Below are 6792 nucleotides of genomic sequence, written 5' to 3'. Positions count from 1 at the left end.
AAAATCCCAAACAAAAGCCTCATTAAACATGGAGGAAGTAGAGGCAATAGAATTATCTGAGAAGGAATTTAGAAGGTATGTTTATAGAACCCTAGAAGTGCTTATGGAAACCCCAAACAGAAACAAGGAGAACACAGATAGTACCCTGGAAGAACTCAGGAAAACCATTCAAGAGCAAAATAACAAGATTAATGCACAATCAGAACTCATACAAAAACAGCAGTTAGGAATCCAGAAGATGAATATGAAAATTACAGAATTACACAATACAGTGGAAGCACAAAAGAGTAGGATAGAACTGGCTGAAGAACTCATTTCCCAACTGGAAGACAAATCCCTGGACACCAGCCTATATGAAGAAAAACCATATCAAAGATTTAAGAGAAATGAATAAAAATAAGAGTTATATGGGACAACATGAAAAGAAACAGCATATGCCTCATTGGAGTTCCAGAACAAGAAGAGGTGAAAAAGCCACTGAGAAAATTGTGGAAGACCTACTAACAGAAAATTTCACCCATATCGTGAAGGAAGAAAAGATATTTGTCCAAGAAGCTCATAGAACTCTATACAGGACAGATCCCAAGAGATAAACACCAAGGCGTATCATAATCAAACTCTCAAAAACCAAGGACAAAGAAAGAATTTTGCAAGGTGCCCAGGACAAAAGAAATATTACTTATAATAATCAAACAGTTAGGCTGAGCTCCAATTACTCAGCAGAAACAATACAGGCAAGAAGGCAATGGGATGACATATATAAAATACTGAAGGAAAAGAACTTCTGACCAAGAATCCTATATCCAACCCAGTTGTCCATCAAATATGAGAGTGAAATCAAGGCATTCCCAGACCAACAGAAATTAAGGATTTTGTGAAAACTAGACCAACCCTACAAGAAACGCATAAGGAAGTCCTTCCAATAGAGAACCAACAACAGAGAACAACAAAATCAGGATAAATGACATCAATACTAAAACCAAATCACAAATTGACACTCAAAATAAGACACTCATAAAACACTGTAAACTAAAAATAATTTAAGCCAATCTGCACACAACTACAGCAACTAACCATATAGAGGGAATAAAAGTTCTAGGTGCAAACTTCAAATGGAGAGGAAAACAGGACAATGTCTTCATAGAACAGACTGTTCTAAAAATATAGAGACAAGAATTCACTCCAAGGTAACCACAGAGAAAATTAACAATCCCCTTAAGCAAATCCTGAAGGAAGGAAAACATATGAGTTTAATAAGCACAAAACCAACAATAAAGAAGAAAAAAGAGGAAGCACTTGATAACAAAACAAACTCAGCACAGAAAAGTATATGGACCAAGGAAACTCCTACAACATGAAAAAAAAAATGACAGCAATCAATTCATACCTATCACTAATTACACTCAATGTGAATGGACTAAATGCACCAATCAAGAGAAAGAGAGTGGCAGACTGGATAAGAAAAGAAGACCCACAGATATGCTGCTGCTACAAGAGACCCACCTTAGACACAAAGATAAAAACAAATTAAGAGGTAAGGGGTGAAAAAAATATACCAAGTCAATGGTAACCAAAAAAGAGCAGGAGTGGCCATAATAATTTCTGATAAAATAGACCTTAAGATGAAAAACAACATAAGAGACAAAGAAGGTCACCATATGATGCTGAAAGGGTCAATTGACAAAGAAGACATTACGATAATAAATATCTATGCTCCCAGTTAAAGTGCTCCAAAATATGTGAAGCAAGTATTAATTGAATTAAAAGTGAAAATAGACAACTCTACAATAGTAGCAGGGGACTTTAACACACCACTTTCAAGGAGGGACAGATCAACTAGAAAAAACTCAACAAAGTTACAAAAGAATCCAACAACACAATCAACTAACTCGAACTTGTAGACATATACAGAACATTCCATCCAACAAAAGCACAATTCTCATTCTTCTCCAGTGCACATGGATCCTGCTTCAGAATAGATCATATGGTAGGTCATAAAACAAGCCTCAGGAAATTAAAAAACATTGAAACACTACAAAGCATCTTCTTGGACCACAATGCTATAAAATTAGATATTAATAATAGGAAGATCAAGGAAAAAACATCGAATACGTGGAAGTTGAACAATACACTGCTCAAAAACTAATGGGTAATAGAAGAAATATAAAAAGTGAAATACAAAATTCCTAGAAACAAACAAGAATGAAGATACATCATACCCAAACCTATGAGACACAGTGAAAGCAGTATGCAGAGGTCAGTTTATAGCAATAAATGCATACATCAAAAAAGAGGAAAGAAACAAAATCAACACTCTAACTCAATAACTCCAACAACTAGAAAAAGAACAACAAAAGAATCCTACAGTATCTAGAAGTAAGTAAATAATAAAGATCAGAGCAGAAACAAATGAAACAGAAAACAGAACAATAGAGAAAATCAACAAAACAAAAAGCTGGTTCTTCAAAAAGGTTAACAAATGCAGCAAACCATTGCCAAATCTAACAAAAGAAAAGAAAGAGAAGATGCAAATTACAAGAATAGTAAACAAAAAGGGTGTTGTCACAACAGAACCAACCGAAATAAAAAAGATATTGACAGAATATTATGAAAAACTGTACTCCAATAGATTTGAGAACCTAGAAGAGATGGACAAGTTTCTAGAATCACAAGACCTTCATAAACTATCCCACTCAGAGACAGAATACTAGAACAAACCTATAACAGAAGAAGAAATTGAACAGGTCATTAAAAAAAAAAAAAACTCCTCACAAAGAAAAGTCCTGGCCCTGATGGCTTCACTGAAGAATTTTACCAAATATTCAGGGAAGAGTTGACACCTATACTACTCAAGCTATTCCATAACATAGAAAACGAATACTCCCAACCTAATTTTATGAAGCAAGCATAATATTAATATACCAAAACCAGGGAAAAAACACCACAGGAAATCTACAGACCAAGATCCCTCATGAACATAGATCCAAACATCCTAACCAACAGAATCCAACAACATATCAAAATAATAATACATCCTGACCAAGTGGAATTCATACCAGGTATGCAAGGATGGTTCAACATCAGAAAAACAATCAATGTAATCCAACACATAAACAAAACAAAAGAAAAGAACCATATGATTATATCAATTGACACAGAAAAGGCATTTTATAAAATCCAACACTCATTCCTGTTCAGAACTCTCAGCAAAATAGAGATGGAAGGGAAATTCCCTAACATAATAAAAGGCATATATGCAAAGCCAGTGGCCAACATCATTATTAATGGAGAAAGACTCAAGGCATTCCCCTTATGAACGGGAACCAGACAGGGATGCCCTCTATCATCACTTCTATTTAATATTATATTGGAAGTCCTGGCCAGGGCAATAAGGTAAGAAAGAAAAATAAAAGTCATACAAATTGGCAAAGAGAAAGTAACTATCTCTAACAGAGAGGTTCAGCAAAGTGGCAGGATACAAGGTCAACATACAAAAATCAGCTGGATTCCTATACACCAGCAGAGACCACTAATAATAAAATAAGGGAAACAATAACATTTACAATAGCTACTAAAAAGATAAATATCTAGAAATAAACCTTACCAGAGACACAAAAGACCTATAAAAAGAAAACTATAAAACACTACTACAAGAGACCACAAGGGCTTTACATAAATAGAAGAACCTGCCTTGTTCATGGATAGATAGACTGAATATTGTGAAAATGCCAATACTACCTAAAGCAATCTCACATTTAATGCAATCCTGATCATCCAGAGACCAACAAAATTTTTTAAGGATGTGGAAAATCCAATTACTAACTTAATATGGAAAAGAAAGAGGCCTTGGATAAGCAGAGCACTTGTGAAGAAGGAGAACTAAGTGGGAGGTCTCACACTCCCAGATTTTAAAACATACTATACAGCCATAGTAGTCAAAACAGTGTGGTATTGGTACAAAGATAGACCAATGGAACAGAATCAAAAGTCCAGAAATAGACCTATCCATCTATGGACAGCTGATCTTTGACAAATGGTGTTGGCAAAACTGGATATCCACTTGCAGAAAAATGAAACAAGATCTGTACCTCACCCCATACACAAAAGCAAACTCAAGCTGGATCAAAGACTTAAATGTAAAACCCAAAACTATTAAATTCATCAAAGCTAGAACAGGGGCAAATCTAGGAGCCCTAATTTACAGCATAAATAGACTATCAAACATAACCCAGAAAACACAGGAGGTAGAAGAGAAGCTAGATGACTGGGACCCTTTAAAAATTAAAATTCTTATGTGCATTGAAGGACTTAGTCAAAAGGATAAAAAGAGAACTTACAGATTGGAAGAAAATATTTGCTTATGCCATATCTGACAAAGGACTTATCTCCAAAATCTATAGAAAACTTCAACACCTCAACACCCAAAAGACTAACAATCCAATTCAAAAATGGGCAAAAGACTTGAACAGACATTTCACTAAAGAAGATATGCTGGCGGCCAACAGACACATGAGGAATTTCTCATTATCATTAGTCATTGTTGTTGTTGTTGTTATGTGCCGTCGAGTCAAACCCGACTCATAGCGACCCCTCCTTGGGCTTCCGAGGCAGTATCACTACGGAAGTAGGATTGCCCAACCTTCCTTCCGAGGAGTGGCTGGTGGGTTTGAACCGCCAGCCGTCTGGTTAGCAGGCAAATGTCTTAGCCACTATGCTACCAGAGCTCCCCATTAGTCATTAGAGAGCTGCAAATCAAAACAACGATGAAATATCATCTCACCCCAACAATAATAGCAAAGTTCAACGGGACAGAAAATAACAAATGCTGACGAGGTTGCAGAGAGATTGAAACTCTTGTGCACTGCTGGTGGGATTGTAAAATGGTACAACCATTATGGCATACGGTATGGCATTTCCTTAAAAAACTGAAAATAGAAATACCATTTGACCCAACAATTCCATTACTAGGAATATATCCTAAAGAGGTGAGAGGCAGGACTTGAACAGACATATGCACAACTATGTTCATCTCAGCACAATTCACTATAGCAAAGAGATGGAAAAATCCTAAATGCCCATCAATGGATGAATGGATAACTAAATTATGGTACATTCACATAATGGAATACTATGCTACATTAAAGAATAAAGAATACACAAATCATCTTACAATGTGGATGAGCCTGGAGGACATTATGCTGAGTGAAGTCAGTTGCAGAAGGACAAATACTATATGAGCCCAGTACTGTAAAAAGACAAAGAAGCATTTGCTTAAGAAAGGGAACTCACTTTGTATGTTACCGGGGTGGAGAAGGAAGGGGAGGGATTAATTTCAAGCTAATTGGGGCCCACATGCTGACGTGGGTAAGGGGAAAGATGTATAGAAAGAGTCTGTGACCACCATGATAACATTAGGAAAAAGGAGGACACCGAATTGTGCACATGAGAGATAGATGACAGATGCTAATACCAACCAGTATATCCACAATACTACATTACCATTAACACCAAACACCAAGTTACAGATAAACATATAAACATCTGAGAAGATCAGATAAGGGTTACTGAACAGGAGTATACTCTAGACCAAGGATAGATTCAGTGAAAGCTAATCTTGCACAGATACCAGTGATACAAAACACCTGCAATCCTTACAGAAAAAACAAGATATATATATAGAGTAATCCCTCACAGACACCTAGACTCTGTGGGAGAGAGATCCAATGAATCTACCAACTCAAGACCATAGTACTGGCGGGCACCAGACTCAACTGGCACAACAAAATACATAAAAGTCCTGTTCCTTATCCTACATTGGTGAGTAGCGACTGGGGTCTTAAAAGCTTTCAAGTGGCCATTTTAAATACAGCTAATGGTCTCTTATCGTTAGAAGTGAAGAAAAATGCAAGAAAAGAAAAAAAAAAATAATAATGGCATTTGGAAGCAATCAGTCCTAGGACACGATGGCCCTTGGGCCAGAAGAACTAGGTGGTGCCGGGCTACCAGTGCCAACCACTCAGGAAAGGATCAAATCTGGAGATCCTTCATAGAGTGGGAGGAAAAACATGGAACAAAAACCAAAAGTTTAATAATGACCAGAATTACTGGTCAGATGGAGTCTGGTGAGACCCCCGATACTATGGCCCTGGGATACATCCTAGGCCTGGAATAAAACTCACTCTTAATGGCTAATTCTCAGCCCAGTAGTAAACAAGATGTACACACAGACCACTCAACCTAGGGTGACACACCCACGTACTCTATGGAAATGCATCCCTTGGAGCAATTGACCACAGGGCACCAGAGGGGCAACACTCACATGGAGGAAATGCAGGGCACACAGGAGTGCATAACTATGAGGGGCATGATTGGGGGGGTGATTATTTGGGAGGGACAGGAGGAGACTAGGTTAGGGTTGGGGATGGTATATGGGTAGTGAAACTAAATGTGCACATAATGTTGAATGTAAAACAAACTCTGCCCTGTAAACTTGCACCTAAAGCACCATAAAAAAAAAAAAAATTGAAGAAAAAAAAATGTGTGAATAAGCTAATTTAACTAGCAAACAAAAGCAAAAGTACTGTTAAGTTTTGGTTGAAGTTTCTGATGGTAAGTCTATTTCCTGGTCATGGGTCACATACTCAGGATCCATCAAGGACCAGTACAGACTAATATAGGATGTATACATTTTAGTTAGCTCCACAAAATTATGGATTCAAAGGTCCAAGGCCTCTGTCCTATGATGTTGACCTTCTGCATAGACTCCAGTTGATAAACTCACAAATTGTACAT

This window comes from Orycteropus afer, unplaced genomic scaffold, assembly GCF_000298275.1.
Source record: "Orycteropus afer afer isolate SDZICR_OR568_19922 unplaced genomic scaffold, OryAfe1.0 scaffold00090, whole genome shotgun sequence".
Lineage (NCBI taxonomy): Eukaryota > Metazoa > Chordata > Mammalia > Tubulidentata > Orycteropodidae > Orycteropus > Orycteropus afer.
Note: the sequence above shows the minus strand (reverse complement) of the source record.